The 18,629-nt window shown below is 36.4% G+C and overlaps 1 pseudogene; it reads left to right on the forward strand.

The window, feature by feature from the left end:
- The first annotated feature begins 9,581 nt into the window (after positions 1-9,581).
- On the forward strand, positions 9,582-16,738 carry LOC137396766 (ras-related protein Rab-4B-like; annotated as a pseudogene).
- Positions 16,739-18,629: the final 1,891 nt, after the last annotated feature.

Genomic DNA, 18,629 nt, shown 5'->3' on the forward strand with positions numbered 1-18,629 from the left:
TTTCAGATCAGTCATCATGGAAAGTGGCGTATTTCGGTTGTGGCTCTGTCTCGGTATGGCTTATTTGTCAACTTCAATATGGTATTCTCCTGGCAAGCAACCAATTCCTTCAAATACATCTGGATAGCTTTTGAGGATCTCTTGAAAGTTGTCACCACTAACAAGAGTTACCCATTTATCTTTCATTGAGATCAGCCCGAGGTCAAGGCAAGCATCTAGAGACAGCAAGCTGTGATTGCGTGTTTTGTCTACCAGAAAATAGAAGGTTCTACCAGCGACTTCCACTTCACATCCTCCTAACGCCCTAGTAGTTGAACCATCAAACTGTCTCAGCTGTTTACGGTTGCCATCTAGACTGGGTTTTCCAAGATATATTTGTAATCTGTGTGATTCAAAATATTACAGGACGCTCCGGTATCCAGCTGAAATCTCGTCTGCTTTCTATTTCCATTCACCTTGGTGACAACAGATGTAAGCAGTTTCCTGTCTCTCCGGACAACATGAAGGCATAATAGGGAGTCTTCTGACCCTTCTCTTTCATCCTCCACAAGATTCACTTTTCATTTAGATTGACATTGCTTCTTATAGTAGTTGTACTTTTTGCATCCATGGCACTGTTGTCCCCATGCTGGACATTTTCGTGGAGGCTGGGACCCGCCACAATTTCTGCACACACTTCTGTTGCTTGATTTACCAACCCAGGTGAGCTTTGTTCCTTCTTGATTATCATTCTTGCCATCATTCTTCTTTGTAGTTACTACCTGAAGAGCCTCATCTGGCTGAAGAGTGGCCATGTCATTCTTCGAGTTTTTTGCAATGCGGCATTTCTTTATAGCCTGCTCTAATCCAAGTCCGGTATCACTTCCAGCGTCATCGAATAACTTTCGTCTCAGTTGATCATCATTAATACTCAGAAGCAGAGCTTGAAGCATGAAGTCGTCATACATGGTATTGAGTTGACATTCACGCGCGACTTCATGAAGATCTGTAACATATTCATCTATCGTCAGGGTGTTCTGCTTCATTGAAAGGAGTTGATGTCTTTTGACAAGCTTGTTTGTGCCGCGGTTACAGAAAGCATCAAATTTCTCAATCACATCTTTATAAACATATTTTGACTTGCCAGTCTGGAACGTGAATGTTTTAAATATATCACTTCCCCTTGGTCCAATGCACCTCAACAAAAGAGCAACTTTAACTTTGTCATCTGAGTTAGTCTTCTCAGCTGCTGTTAGAAATAACTCGAATTAATCTTTGAATCTGCTCCACTGATTGGATAAGTCTGCTCCATCTTCTATAGGCTTAGGAGCTAGAAATTCAACACTGATGCTCATATTGTTAAGCTGTTGTTGTGATTTGAGATAGGTAGAAGCTTTGAGATTTGTGAATCATCAACTGTCAGTCACATCTCATCAATAGTAGTATTTCCTCACTTGGGGTACCATGTTAGTTATTCGTTGTACAATATGAATAGAACTGTTGACTGACTTTAGATTTGTGTTAGTTTATGTACAAGGCCCACTCAAGGCTCTACAAAACATGAAACTAAGATATATGAGTTATTCAGAATAAAAGTATTAAGTGACAACACAACATAAATGTTACGGGCATATTATCAACATATTAGCTCTCATGCACAACTGTAATTGTTGCAAACAAGATGACTGGTGAATGATGAGTATGGCTCTTTATTACGCAAGCTAAAGCTGCACAGATATGAATTAATGTTCAAATAATCCACGAATGTCCATATATAATACTCAACAAATGTACTCTTTGTTCTTCTGTTTCATAAGTGTATCTTCCTCGTTACTTATTATTACCCATTCTGGTCTACAATGCTTTACATATCCTTATATACAGTGTTCTTTGATAGTCCATTGGCTTTCTATGAAAGCTGGCTTGTATATTACTATGTTAATCCCAGAACAGCTGGATGCATAAGACTATTAGAAATGGCTGAGTTTAACAAATCCATAACAATATTTCGATTCCAGTGCGGTCGTGTTTTTGCTAGTGGTCTCGATTTACAGTTGTTATATGGTTACTTAAGGAATTTGTTTCACTTGAATACCACACTAACATCAATGATTAATAACTACCAGTTCCACTTCAATCTAGCCAAGTTGCTATGGTTGCTTAGGCACAGGCAAGCCACGTTGTTTGTTATGATTTTCAGAGTGGAGAGTTCAATTTATAGGACTTGACTCAGATCTTTAGTGCAAATGTAACTATGCTAAACCTCAGATGTTTGGTATAGCAATCAAAATATATTTTAATCTTATAAACCACAACCTAATACGCAAGTAGCGAAATTCCAGAATGTAAGAAAGTTAACAAGTAGTAAAATTAAGTAAAATAGTCTCTTTAGCCAACAGCTGTATAGGCTCTTGAGCTCTGTCTTGTACGTCTACAAGTGTCACTCTCAAAAGAGGATGAGCTACTAAACTTGTTCGCTTTCATAGGCATTCAGGATAACCTGAGGACATGTACACATTATGTTCGTATCATATTTTGTGTTGTAGGAGTAAGTCCATTAGAGGAGACACTGTCTTTGGAGACGTGATCTGAGGAGCACCAATTCTGTGAGTTTGGTACCAGGATTGCATAATTTTGTTTTCGTTGGCGCAGTACATGCGTCAGGGAAAAGTGGTGGATAAATGTGAGGGTGAGTTCAGTTATTTTTGGCGGTGCTCGGTGGGGAATTGGAAGATGTCATTGTTTGTACTTCCCTTTAGCGGTTTCCCTTCGCGGTTATTGATGCATTTTCCATGATTGGTGTCTTTTCACTTTTGACGTTTTCAACTAGAGAATCCTTTGATGTATCCTAGCGGTCCTTCTGCTTGTGGGTATCACAGGCCTATCCTGTGGTCTGGTTACATCACCGTTATGTGGTCTGGTTACATCACGAGAATGTTGTGGTTTGTGTTTGTCGGTGGGTGTGTGAGCTGACGATGCCATCTGTCTCCAGTACAAGTTGTGGAGTTCACAGAAGCCAGGATTGGAAAAAAACACAGTTTTTGTGAAAAAAACAGATTTTTTTTTGTTCGAACTGATTTTTATGGTTAAAACCTGTTGACTTCTTCAATGTTCAGGAGTATGAAATATCCAAGGTTTTGCACATTGTATTTTGTAGCACGCAGACAGATTTATATTTATTCAAACTTCTAATTACACACAGATAAAATATATAAAACACACGAATGCTATAGCGATACTAGTATTTAACTGCCCGATATATTGCAGTCCAGCCGGCTTGCCTAGAACACCGTATATTGTCATAACGATGATTGGCTAAAGATTGTCATAGCATATTGCTGTCACGCTGTGACTGGTTGATTGTATATGGCCATATCATTCTAGCATTGTAATGGTCATGTCAGCGTAGCATATCTAAAAAACTGTTTTTTTATCATTTGACCAAGGGTTTTTGCAATTTCAAGTCTAATTAACATAATTTACTATAACTGCATGATTGAGTATTGAACATACATATGCGAAATCAGATGTTTAGTAAGTATATTAGTTGTATGAGTAAGTCCATTAGAGGGGACACTGTCTTTGAGTACGTCATCTGAAGAGCACCAATTCTGTGGATTTGGTACCAGGATTGCATATCATTGTTTCCGTTGGCGCAGTACATGCGTCAGGGAGAAGTAATCTATAAATGTGAGGGTGAGTTCAGTTATTTTTGGCGGTGGTCAGTGGGGGATTGGAAGATGCCATTGTTTCTACTTCCCTTCAGCGGTTTCCCTTGGCGGTTATTGATGCATTTTCCATGATTGGTGTCTTTTCACTTTTGACGTTTTCAACTAGCGAATCATTTGATGTATCTTAGCGGTTCTACTGCTTGTGGGTACCACATGCCTATCCTGTGGTCTGGTTACATCACCGTTAGTATCTTGTTTTTGCAGTATCTCCATACAACACATTACACAATTTTATATTTGTTATTTCATTTTATATTCGTTCTATTTGTCATAATTTATTTCATACTTAACGAACCATGCCTACTAACCCGTGCTGGTGATGTTGGGGTTTGTGTTTGTCGGTGGATGTGTGAGGGGATGATGCCATCTGTCTCCAGTACCGGTTGTGGAGTTCACAAAAGCCAGGGTTGAAAAAAACCCCGTTTTTGTGTGAAAAAAACAGGTTTTTTTGTTTGATTTGGTTTTTATGGTTTAAACCTGTTGACTTCTTTAATGTTTAGGTGTATGAAGTATCCAAGGTTTTGTACATTGTATTTCGTAGCACGCATACAGATTTATTTATTCAAACTTCTAATTACACACAGATAAAATATATAAAACACACGAATGCTATAGTGATACTAATTATTAATTGCCCAGCTATAGTGCAGTCCAGCCGGTTTGCCCAGAACAGCGTATATTGTCATAACGATGATTGCCTAACGAATGTCACAGCGTATTGCTGTCTCGCTGTGACTGGTTGATTGTATATTGCCATATCGTGTTAGCATTGTAATGGTAAGGTCAGCGTAGCATCTCTACAAAACCGGTTTTTTATCATTTGATCAAGGTTTTTGCAATTTCAAGTTCAGTTAACATAACTTACAATAACTGCATGATTATTGAACATAAATATGTGGAATCGTCTGTTAAAGACGGGCCTGTGAGAGCTGTTATGGGGAAAAAGAGACAACAAATTTGGAAATTTCAGAAAGAATCTTTAATCAAAGATGATTGATGAAATACATAGCATAAATCTTATCACATAAAGTGAATATATTACATACAGTTTGATGTATAAGTAGGAGTTTTAATCTAAGTGATTAGTCGTGTGGTCATGTAAAGCAGAGCATAATGCAGATGCATTGCTAGTAATTCAACTTGTGAAGAGGTGGGCTTGGTGTTAGCGCGCTCTGGTTACCCTGAATGATGACTAATGGACTTCTGGCCCGTCCCCTGCACTAGTCTTCTTGGGTGGTCCGATGATGATGACCAATGATAGCATTGGCTTTGGATCATCAAGTATTGTTTTTTCCCGCTTTTGTCTGGTTTTAGCTTAGTTACAGGGTCTAAGCAAATAAGACTTGCATTTGATATATTTACAGCTGTTTTTACAAATATTGAACAGAATAAATAATGTAAAACTAGTAATGCGATTACGGTGGCACAAGGTTAGGGAAACAGATGTTACACATAATCTGTCATTTTGCTTGCAATTCTGTACTATTAGTCAGTTTTCCTGCAGGTGATATGTTTCTACCTGATGCTTTATATATTCTATGTTGGTTTACTTTATGTAGTAATATTCCACTAATTAGAGTACGTTCATTCATTGTATAGGTTTTATGGTTTCTCATATCTTAAAATAGACCACTGAGCTATAACTCCAAACGTATCACGCTAGTGTCTAGCCAAACTCAACACAACTACTTTGCCTTGTGCCCACTAAATGAAATATTAGTTTGCAAAGCTTTTGCCCAAAGGATTTTGTTTTAATTTCTTATTATAAGCACTGGTTAGATTTCAGAAAGTTTTCATCATTGAATACAATGATAGGATTAGTATACTTCATGTGGTTTTTATATTTCATCAGTAAAGGGATCGTTTTATCATATCACTTGATAAAAGCAATAGAAAATGAATTCTCTAACTCATTGTTGCGCCAGGATTTCATGTAGTTTCAACTTGAGCTCTGCCATCACTTTACTACTGTGTCCTAAATTAACTTCCACAGCAGCTGCTGATAATTACATAGAATTGCATTTCTACCACATAGCAGCTTAAAATAGAAACCACTAGGAGCTTAAAATATTGTTTTTCAGAAATTGATTGAAAAACCATAAAACCCGGTTTTTTCGGCTTGGTTTAAACCGCTCGGTTTTAACCATTGGTTTAAACCAAGCCAACCCTGATCAAAGCTCTTGTAAATTGACACAATAATAAATTATACCTTTGATAAATAATAGTCTTCCTCACTCTCCTAGTCCCAACATTGAATAATCTCCTTACAATCTTCCCGCTCTCTCTTTCTGTGGTCTCCATTTCTCCTATCCTTCATTGTTCATTTTTCGAATTCAAACTAAAGGTTTGGTACTTTCTGTGGCTCACAGTAGTTCATATTTTGTCACTTTTGTTTTCTATGTTATAACTTCACAATTTTTTGTTTTTTCTTCAGTCGAGTGGTAAATTTCTGCATAATCAGCACTTTGGTTGTAAGTTAAATAACAGTAAATAACAAGAATTTTTTTGATATCCTGTTCGCCCACTCTCCTTAGCTTTTCTGGTAGCGGCAATCTCTACATATGATTTGATGAATGTAGATCGTTCCCTTCTTGTTTCAGTCGAGCCTGCATTATTGGGGTTACTAGCAACAGGCCTCCTATTCTCTATGGGTGGTGCTAGATTCAACATGTTTGTATTCATGTTATGTTCTGGGATCCATGCAGGTAATCAAATCCCTGTATAATTTTCTTCTCCCTTCTTTCTCTTCTTATTGCTTCTAATTTCATGTTTTCTTCCCTTTCTAAATCCAACCTTCTAAATTCGTCTCTTACACGGACCTCACGTCTGTCAAGTTCTTCATCTATATCAAGTCTTCTCTTGGACGTTACCCTGTATGATAAGTTTAAGATCTGTTGGCAGAGGTCTTTCATCCCTACTATGGTCCAGCCTATTTTCTCTTCCCTGTTCTTCGTATGGTCTATTGGTCTGTTTCATTCTGCTAACTAACACAGGTCGATGCGGAAATTTTGGTCGAGACTCGTTCGCATTTCTTGACCTCTATTTTATACAGACGGATAACACTTCTCCCGCCTTTCTAACTTCTTTGGCATTTAGGTTGCACTCATCCCTTAGTCTAGTGGTATGTAAGGTAAAGAAATCGGTGCCCTCCTTTCTAGCAAATATACATATATCAGGAAGAATTCCAGCAGTTCTTTTTTCATAGGCACTATTCATCCCTCTTTCAAGGTTATTACAGGGAAGTATAATGGTTTAATCAGTTAGTGACAGAGCAGTGGAAAGATATATTGGATATACCACTATGTTTTGTATATCCCTTGCTGTAGATAATGCTCTCTCAAATTCTCTCCTTGCAGTAATATGTGGGTATCATCTATTCCCGAATCAGTAATTCCTGCTATAATGATTTTCAGAGCAGATCCCTATTGACATTTGGCAACACCCAAGAGGTCATTGAGTTGTACTCCTGGCCTAGGACTAGCACTTGCCTCCTCTATGTTCAATCTTGCTCCCATACTGTTTAAAATAATAACAGTTTCCATCTAAAAACCCAAAACTGGTTAGCATATCCTACCTTTGTTAGTAGAATAGCAAACTATTATTTGTAAGTCACCCTAATTGGTGTATCCCACACTTTGTAATAAAATTGGGTATAACCTACTAATTTTAGTTATAATAATTGGGTGTAACCCAGTAATCCTAGTTATAACAAATACAATATTAGTGCAAATGTCCTTTTTTGACAGTCCAACCACTTTGTGTTCTTTTAGATCCTCTCGGACTATTAATTTCATGGCTCTCCGCGTATGTATCCGCTTCGAATACTTTTTTCTGGGCTTGATGTTGTGGAAGACCTTCTTCAGCTTCCACATTGCTGCCGTCCTCAGCTTAAGAGTTGTTGTCATCTTCTTCAGATTCCGGTCTCTCTTGATAACTGCACTCAGGTGCTCGATAAAAAAGACATTCTCCCCTCGTACCAGAGTTATTGTCATATTGCATAGTTGGTGATTGCCATGGTTGAGGAGATTAAAACTGCAGAGTTGATGGCTGTGATGGTAGAGGTGGATATGGCGGTTGTGCATAGAGTTGGCTCGTCCAAGGAGTAGCAGCAGCAGTAGGTGGAGTTGTTGGAGAGCAGCATGCTTTCACGGTTTGACTAAACATTTGTGATGTTGCTTAAAAATTTTCCTTGTTGTTTGGTCATCATCTCCATATAATCTTTCATCTGCTTCGATCGCTCCTCACGAAGGCTCTTCAAAAGGTTTTCTATGTCCCTATAGTGCTTTCGTTTACGTGAGGTGGATGGCTCACTATCACTTGCGCTAGCAGATAATGTACTTAGGTAGTCTGCCGCTGCTTGATGGCCTGTCCTGACCCCATTTCAACTTGCTGATGTCTTTGGCTGTTCCTAAGCATCTTGCTTGCTAAAAAAAACGATACCATAATCCATGATCGTTTTAATACTTATAGTATCTTGACTAGTATGAACCCTACCTCCTTTCCTCCTTGTCCATGGCTTCCAACTCATCAGATACATTGGTCATTATTGGTCTATACTACATCACTTCATGCGTCTTCCCGTACCATCTCCATGTTGACGGAGTTTGACCTATGAAAACAGAACACAATAATGTGATAAATATTATCTACATTATCTGTGTATTACGATTAAACATACTTTGTGAATCACATTATTCTGCCAAAACAATAATTACTTTAGCATTAATAAGCTGCTCATCGTAAATAAGAGTAAAAGGAAAACAATAAGTTTTTAAGCCAACACACCTGGGTTAGAAGTCTTAATCCTCTCCTCCTTATAAAATGACTTCAGAGCCTTCCATTTAGTGTTGATCTGCTTTCCTGACAGTTGGGCATCCCTTTCCAAATTACAACGCCCATCAACGGCATCTGCCAGTTGGTTATGTGGAATTTAACCTTGTATCCTACCAGCTTGCCTAAACCATTAAAAAAATGGTAAAACTTTTGACGATTTTATCAGAGTTTTCAGGCAAAACATTGCACACCGCATTATCGCTGTAAGAAACTAATGATAGCTTCACAGCAGTTTCATGTGACAAAAAACACGTAGCCTCGCCATTGTATACATAGAAAACAGCATGAACATTGTTATCTTCACATTGTATTTTCACAATAAATGAACCAAGCAAATCTAATTCGCTTTTACTGCCATAGCCGAGCGGTTTCTCAGCATCTGAAACCTTTTTTAGTGTAATGGTGAGTTTCGACTTCAGCTTGTTATACTGGTCAACACCTATAATGATGCTACATACACAAGTATCAAATATGAATGGAACAATCTCATCTAGTATGCTGACTTGGCATCTTGCTCCTCACGCGCTGAACAGTGAACAAGCAACGGTGTATCATCACCCGACTCTGCGCCGTTTACAGCTGCTGCAATAGACTTCTGCCTCCGCATTACAAAACTTGGCTCTTGTATTGTGTCGTTTTGTGGCATACTTTGCACTGGCGGTCTACAGCTGCGCATTGACTGCTGTTGCTAAGGTGACCACCGCTCTTGCAATGATATCACTCATCATGTCTGGTACTTGTCTCTGCACTTGCAGGAGTACCTTTGTACGCTTCTTAAAATGTTGCTTTCTCACCGCTACAACTTTAGTAGCTGACGTAACCGTCATTGAATCGAACTTTTTTTCACTGTTACGAGCTACGGCTGTAGCCTCTGACAAGACAGCTTGTCTATCCGTTGACATGGGAGCTATCATGCTCCGAACTGCCTCACTATTTATCCGATCCAGAACTACTCAAAAACGTCCTCTTCCAAAGTTTCCTGAAATTTATATGTCTATGCCTGGAACCTCAACTTGAGCACACAAGTTGATATGGTAAATGCCTGACTTTGTCAGGTGAGTCAGCTTTACCCACTAACACGTACACATAACCCAAACTCCTAGTAGACCTTATCCGAGGCCTGTTTGACATTCCCAAACGGACAGGCCAGTCCATGATAAGTACCCAGCAGTCAGGCTTACTCCGAAACCAATTTAGCCTGCTCTCTGTGTCGCTATATTCGACTAGTCTGGGTCTACTAACAGCTCACTTTAGGGCCTGATCTCTTATGCCATTGCATATCCAATCAGGTATTTGATTGAAACATTAAAATAAAACTTGCCTTTATATTTGATTGTGATTAAAACACAAAGTAATACGATGAGAATGCAATGGTATTTAAAATAGTAGTGTTGAAAAACATACTGTTTAAACTTATAAGAGCTCAGCTGTTGAATAGGCTAATATTATAAAATGGCTTACTCATAAACTATGTTAGCAATTAATGTTAATTAAGTAGATATGTGAGTAATTGTCCATAAGTAACTGATACTAGAATAAAATAGAAATAAACAAAAAAAGTTAAATGTCAATCAGATGATAACTCATTTATTTAGTCCAAAAGTATTATTGTGTTAATAAATGGTGAAGGCCTACGATTAATTTTTAGATGTTCAGTGTGCCAACGATAATAAAATTTATATAAAGACATAAATTATGGTCAAATTAGAAATAAAAAAAGATCAGTGAAGCAAGCCATGTCCAATAGGAATCAGTTTTTTTATGTTGAGCGAAAGGTCATCTGTTGTAGCTGTAGTATTATTGATCAAATTGAATTTCTAGATAAATTTACGTAACATGCAGGGATGAGATCATCAACGGTCAAGTCTGAATAATCAAAGTATTTTGAAACAAATAGTAGTTAAAAACTTGATGGCCTAGTTACGTAAAGCATATGATGGCTGGAGGAGCAGTAAATGACCGTTTAAAATTGGAAATGAAGATTTAAATATAACTATGTTCTTAGCCGCAGCTTGTCTTTCTAACTGTATTTTTTGTTAGCGAGTCAAGTTAGGGTTTACATGTTATGAAAACGGTCTAAATTGAAGTTGTGTTCTTTTTCGTTACCTATACATAATGTTTTTAGTGAAAGGAAGCACAACTACTTACCAATTTGGACCTCCGCGTCGGTAAATGACTTGAATCTAGTCAGAGCGCAAATAGGCAAAGATGACAGGAGAAAGCTATTCCCGATATCAACTATTTTATAATTTTCTAAAAAAGTGTTCGATGATCAAAATTAATCATAGTAACTAAATTTCTATTGAAGCAGTCAATCTTGAATTTCATAGGTATTCACACAAATGGAAGGCTAAGACTCGGACCATTGTGGATGTTGCGGATATAGGGAGACAGGTTCAGCTATGAATTACTTCTGCTTAAAGAAAATTTTGGGAATATCTTTAAATACATATACAATGTAAGTAATTCATCTTTTAGTTTTAATTTTGGACACAAAACTAAAAAAAAATGGTACCAAAATTTAATTTAACTTATTTATTTGGTTGTAAGTTAGTAATGTGCATTCAGATGTAAAGACAGCCAAGTCTCTGCATGCTAACTTCTCCTTTAGTTCATCAGAAGTTGTCATATATGTACTAAACTACCTGTTTTAACATCCCCATAGCGACGAACACTCGATATGCCGAATGCCCTGCCACACAATACCAAGAATGTCCACTGCTTGCACCATACGAAAAATCCACTGATCATTATGCCTTGCAATCAAACATCCTATTAGTTAAGTTATCATTCATTTATATTATTTTAAAAAAGAAAAAAAAGAATGGTAGCCTCTTTTTTACATGAGTGTAACCACCATTTAGTGATCCCAACAACCTTTGCCATACTTGTACAACAGTAAATTGGGCTTGTATCAGACGCAGGGTTTTTCTAATTTTTATGGTGAAAGGCAAATGGCTGTTAAACAAAAAAGGAACTAGTTTAGGTTTTTACTTTTGTAATTTTTTTGTAATTCATTTGAGACCTGATCAGTAATAAGTAGTAAGGGTCTCTGTTTTTTTACTTTTCTTTTGATACTTTTGTCTTTTATTTTATGTTTTAATTCTTTACTAGTTATATTAGCTTACCAGTCATTGTTATTTTGATTTCAGATTATGAAGCCTCTTGATTATCAACCCAAATGTAACAACAAGTACTGGAAACAAGCTGCTACTCGGTAGAATAAATGAAACTGCGTGCGAGTTTAGATGTTGTGCGAAGCAAGACACAAAGACACCAATTATCGATACACAACTGGCAAATCATGACGAAATATTGCTTCATCCAAAATGACCAAAGATCAACTTCGCCACTGCCAAACATCTCGTTTCTCTACATAGTTAATATCACTTCAAGCATCACAAGAGATATCAGCAATCACACGATCTCACCTGAACCTCTTAATCAGGAAGGTTAAGATAGAGCTCGAGTAGAATCTCATAGCTTTTTATTTTATCTATCCTACGACACTAATACCGTTTCTTTAAAAGACTTATTAGTTCAGAGATCCGGTTTGGAGTCACCACACAATAGATGCATTGGAGACATTTGGTTAGACTGTCACCACCTAATTATATAATGAAGATATTTTTGTCTGCGGAATAATAATCAAAACGTTGTCCAGTTTTTATGGAATTATCGAAGGAAGTCAGCAACATTTCCTCTCCATGTTTTTACAATTGAATCTGTTATCTTGACATGTTGATTCTGGTTTTCCATGAACAACCTTTTTATTCGTTCAGTGTCTGTGTATCTTGCTTTCTGTGTAAACATAATGGCGTTCTATTCAATTAATTGTTATCATAGCAACTCAGGTTCTGGGACTCTTATCGTTTTGTAAACTGTATATAAGGCTGTGCTTGAGAATCATTCGTGTGCATAAGGTAGTAAGCTAGCTGTCGAGAGTATGTTACAATAAAGTTTGACATAATCTACAAGCTCATCTCTTTATCAATTTGAAAATGGTCGGTAGTTTAACTACACCGCACCCGACTATCGCACTAAGAGCTTGTACATCCATGATTATCTAAAATAAAACTTTTTTGAGACCACTAGTAAGTTGATGCTGTTTAATACACCAGACCCTCACACCTAGGTCTACTAGCCCTTACTCACTGGCTGAGAGATGCAAGAACCTCGGCTAGCCCAAGCATAGTCATATTCCTTGTGGGAAACAAGAAGTCCCGGAAGCTGAGAGAGAAATAACATTCCTGGAGGCGAGCAGATTTGCACAAGAAAATGGTAAGAAAGGAAGTTGGGTGCGGAGCTGTCTGTCAGCTGGTGATATGACCTTTACTGTTGTTGGACTTCAATCCTTCATTTATAGGTCCTGTTAAAGTAAAGGTGGCATTGAAGTAGTGGGTTTACGTTAATTTAAGTAGTTTTAGTGGAATATAGTCATTTAAAGTGTACAGCCAATAACAAGTCTAGATGGTGCCCCCAGACCAATAAAAACATCAATATTGCAGTATTTAGCAGATTTTTATTTCTGAGACTCAATGGTTTAGGTGAATACTTACGACAGATTTGTGTCGATAATCTTTATTATAATAGAGATTAATCAGCCTATTTATATTGAGAGACCGTTAAATCTTATTGGCACATCCTTGACCTTTGAACTGTTGTTTTATATTGCATACTTTCATCACTGCAATGAATGATGAAAACAATACCATCTGTCAATACCTGCCGTTGCATATCACTAGCATTACCTGTCAGAGTGTTCGCTATGTGGCATCAACAGCTTGATGCATTCAAACAAGTTTAAGGGTTGGTTACACGATGGCCGAACCGACTCAGGTTTGGTTTGGTTCAGAAGTTGCTTTGGTTTGGTTCGCTCAGCTCACATGTCACGTGGCAGCCAAAATTACTTCACTTCCTGTCTATGTCTGAAATTCTCAAAACGGATGCCATTGAAGAAGATATAGATTATATTCTTGCATTTACTTGTTTGCTAGTTTACACCTACATTTTTCTCAGACAAAGAGATAGGCATCAGACAGAGAGAGAATATTTGCTACATCAAATGAACATGACTAGGGATGAAGACAGTATCACATTGAGGATTGACACTTCTTAATTTAACTCGTGCATGTATGGAAAAAATGTTCAGCGTGCTAGGTGAAATTTTAACCAATTAAAGCAGAGATTCAGCCTATGAAATTGCAAGCAGAACTGAAATAGTTCGTTTTGGCTGGAAATGTCTTCGGCAGAACAGTTTACAACTGACACCGACGTCAATTTGTGTTGCTTACTTTGTTTCGGCCATCATGTGATGACCCATTTACTGTTAAACTAAGAATTATATGATGAAAAGCTCTTTGTATTTTGTAGACATGCTTTTCCTTGAAACTAGTGCGATGACTGGAGAAAACATTGAGGAAACCGAAAAATTGAGTCAGGTAAGGCTGATTTAACTAACAAATGTCAACTAGCTGTGTTTTGATTTGAAAGGCTGGAAAACTGAGTGAAAGCTGCTATCAATTCACATGTTTCATTTTTCTGTCATTTGCTGAACAAGCATCTTGTTTTTTAACTAAAATCAGGTAAATTTAAAATGGTAAAGAAAGTATATTTAAGTTTCTTTCAAACTTTGACCTGTCAAATGAGCCAATCACAACTTTAGATAAAATCATCGAGTTTGCCAAAACTTTTATTACTCGAGCAACGCCGGGCATTCACTTAGTATTTTATAATATAAAATAATATTATATTATTTAGATGCTATGATAAATTTGTGATAGTAACTTTTACTGTAAAAGATATGCATCATATTTTTCAGAATGGGAGAGCATTAAACCTTATTGGTACATCCTTGACCTTTGAACTGTTGTTTTATATCACATGCTTTCATCATTGCAATGAATGATGGAAAAAATAGCACCTGTTATTACCTGTCATGTCATATCTCTATCATTACCTGTCAGAGTGTTTGCTATGTGTCATCAATAAGCATTTTCACTCCCTCTAAAGTATTGTTAGATACTTGTTGATTCTCATGAAGGTTTTTATATACTGAGGATTGTTTCTTGTTGCTAGGCAACTCGGTTTACTGTTAAATTCAGAGTTATATCATGAGCAAATGTTTGATTTCTTTAGACATGCTCTTCCTTGAAACTAGTGCAATGACTGGAGAGAACATTGAGGAAACCTTTTTTAAGTGTGCTTGGTTTATACTTGCTAAAATTGAGTCAGGTAAGGCTGATTTAACTAGGAAATGGTAACTTGTCGTGTTTTGATTTGAAAGGCTATTATAAAACTGTGTTACAGCATTTAATGATTCAAATGTTTCTTCTCTTTGTCATTTGCTCAAAATGCATCGTGTTTTTTCAACTTAATTCAAAACAATTTTAAGTTTTTTTTATTTTTTTACAAACATTTAGCAGGCACCCTTGACCTTTCAATTGAGTCAATCACAAGTTTATATAGAATCTCCCTCACTTTTCATTGACCCAGACAATAAACCTTCGTGTTCAGTTATCTTTCTAGTGAGGTCTAATAAGAAATGCGGATAGCTAGGGCTGTGTGCTTCCCTATTGAGAGTGTAAACATGAAATATAGACAGATTTACACCAATCCATTCGCAGCCTCAGTGTTTACTATATACAGAATAGTGTAACCAGATTGTTGTGCATAACCAAGCTAGGTGCACAAGACCGGGCTATGATTGAAACAGTCACAAGCTGAGTGAATGGTAACATCGCTACAACCAATCGTCGTAGTACAGTAACTATTCGAGTTACAGTCTGTAGCACTTACATACATTTTCAGTTGACACAGTTTTTTTTCATGCTGTGTAGATGTCATCATGGACACATGTAGGCACAAACAGGAAACACCGCAAACATGAAGAAGGTTTCAATGACGTTCAACCTAAAAGTGAAATTTTATTTTATTTTCGTTACACACATTTTTATTGTTATATTTGGTATATTGGTGTTAATATGTACCAAATATTAACAACAAATGTACTTTCAGTTTCTAAAATGTTCTTGAGTTTTTTGATTTTAGAATTTTTGGTCAAAATAAATCATTCATTTCTGTAACGATCGAGCTAAAATGTTATCAGAATAAACTTTGCTAACGTTATCATAACGCTGTTAGAGAAGCATTGTTATTGTTATTGAATGTCTCAGCGGTGTAACAGGAAGTTTACTTACCAGAGTTACTTAGGAGTTTTGGGGTGTGAACATCCATATAACCTTGGCTTGTAACGTGACTGGAACGTTATAGTATGTCATATTTTTACCTTCAAATGGATGTACTAGCAATGTTACAGAAAACTTACTTTGGAATGTTGCAGTGTAAACATTTACATAACATTGATCTGCAATATAAAGACAAAATTAAGATGGTATATCACTTTAATCTCCTCATAAATGCCCTAATGATGTTACAGGACGGTTACTTTGAAATGTTTTGTTTGAAATGGCGTGACTATATGATAGCAGCTATAGCTGCTATCATTGCTATAGCTGATAGTGGTTATTCCATTCAAGTTGCATTATTATGTGGCCACTATTCTGTAGGTTTCTTTGTGACGACGTATTCTCACTCCGGCTTTATCTGAGTGTTTTGGCAAATTTTCACAAGTTTTGTAGCTTCTATTCTTAAAACATCCTGGCAGTCAGATCACTTTAAACGTCAAATACGATTGCAAATGATAGACAAATGCAAATACTTTATGATAAATTCTAGTAAAATTCTGTGCAAGTTTATCCTTCAAGAGCGAATAAGGCTAAAGCTAGAAATGCCGATTGTTCAAATGGAGTGTTTGCTATAAGCAGAACAGAAGGCTGAAAACAGATTAGTGTTAATATGTCATAAGTCTAACTTGATCATAACTGTTGTTCTTGATAGTGTTCTACTTACGTATATAGGAGACTTGGATCCAGAAATGATGGGCTCTGGAATACAATATGGCGATGCTGCCCTGCGTCGATCTCAAAGACAACAGACCAAGACTCAGAAGAAAATCTGTGACTGCTAGCATTCTCTTTGCTCCCTTTGCTGACTGAGTTACAGCTCTGCTGGATGCGCATGTTTCTACATCGTAGAAGCATGTATGATGTAGAAGCCTGTACTTGCGGCCATTTGAGTTGTCTCTACTTACAGAGCAGTCAATATATAACCATAATTGATATCTATAGAAAGTCTCTAAGGAGGAATCTCTCTGAGGCTTGACTGGATCATTCGTATTTTTTTTATTTTTGAAGGTCTTTAGAGAAAGAGAACAAAGTTGTTATGTTATTGTTTATGTTATTTTCATGATTTACCACATCGTCAGCCAGCTATTCGAGAAAATTGCTTAAACAATCTCTCTTGCTCTATGAATGCTGTAAGGTATCACAGATTAAACAAGCCACTGTCAAATGTTCATAAGGGTCAGTGCCGATTACAATTTGAAGTATTTTCTAAAACAATAATGTGGAGACAAAGTTGGCGCTTTGTTAAATAACGTGTCAAAGCAGGTAGTCATACGTTTCCATGACAATTAGCGAATGTTTGGTATGAAGGAAGTGTTAGAACAGTGGAGCATCCTGTCAGAAAATTTTATGCTGTTTTATTACATGTAAGGAGAAGATAACTTTTTATAGTAGTGCCTTAAAGAAATGCTTTACCTTCAACCAGATTTTCTATTATATGAAATCAGAGTAGGCAACTCCAAAGATAATTATTTAATCGTTATTCCAGCTTGCTAATATGTTTATGTAAAGTTGAATTTCATGATATTTTATCTATCATTGTCTTAGAGAGTACGACAATCCTTTCTAAAATAAAAGGGAAGACAACTTATGCTCACACAGTAATAGCAGCATAAAGTTTGTGTGCTTTAATAATCCAAAGAAATACTTTGATTTCTAACATACTTTTTAGGTCTCATAATTGCCAGGGTAAGATAACCCTTAACCAATCATTGTAATTAACAGATAAGTTTGTGGGATGCAATAGATTTAAGATTTTAAACAATTTCGTGTACAAATAACTATTCTATATTTGATAAAGGATTTTCTAAAGATTTAATAGTTGAGATTACAATCTTGTTTCTTAAAAGTCAATGTTTGTGCCGTAAACAAACATCGACAGTACAGGTTATAGGATCTTAAGGCTACTGAAAAACTTGTTCCTGACTAAATATATATTTACAGTGTGTATTTATACTAACAATGTTTAAGGAGCATATGTATGAGGAGCTCCTTTATGAGCCAATGACAAGCTAGCCAAAAATGGGGTTTCAATAAAAACACCCAACAGAAGGCAAGAAAAATCCCTGTTAAGATCTACATGTAATAACAAAAGTCGACATTCTGGTTTCTAATGACATCTAGTTATGATGTATATTATTATACATATATATATATATATATATATATATATATATATATATATATATATATATATTAATGGAACATTTATAAGAAAACATTTAATTTTGTAATATACATGTAAGTTTGTAAAAATCAAAGAACGTCAATGTGGCTGTGAAACCAATGATATACAGACCCCTGTATATCATTGGTGAAACAGAGGTGCCGTTCACTCAAAGGGTGGCCTGGTAATTTTTAACTCCTATAGCGGTGTTCTATTATAGGTGGAGTCGAAACATTTTTAACTCCTATAGCGGTGTTCTATTATAGGCGGAGTCGAAACAAAGGTGGTGATCAAGGAGATATTTTACGGTTATTACTTGACGAAGTTAGATTTGAGCTATGTCAAAGAATCATTGGGATTTCATCAAGGAACCTTGTCTAACAGGACTTGTTCAAAGTTTTTGTAAACAAGCTATTGATGGATCACTTTTTGGTGCATCGTCTCCTCATCGAATGTTTGTGGTTGTTGACTTTGCTCTTTTCTCTTTGTTTTGTTTACTGTTTAAATAGCCATTTTATATGTTTACCGTCTAAACTTACAGAGAGAAACCGTTCTTATTGTAGTAAAGGTATATTTTTTGTTTGATTTTACTTTAGATTTATAAAACATTGTTTATAATTCTGTTTATGCAAAATATACTCTGACGTCTAGAAAGAATAAAAACTTAATTGACAT

This window comes from Watersipora subatra, chromosome 5 (assembly GCF_963576615.1).
Source record: "Watersipora subatra chromosome 5, tzWatSuba1.1, whole genome shotgun sequence".
In the NCBI taxonomy this organism is placed as follows: domain Eukaryota; kingdom Metazoa; phylum Bryozoa; class Gymnolaemata; order Cheilostomatida; family Watersiporidae; genus Watersipora; species Watersipora subatra.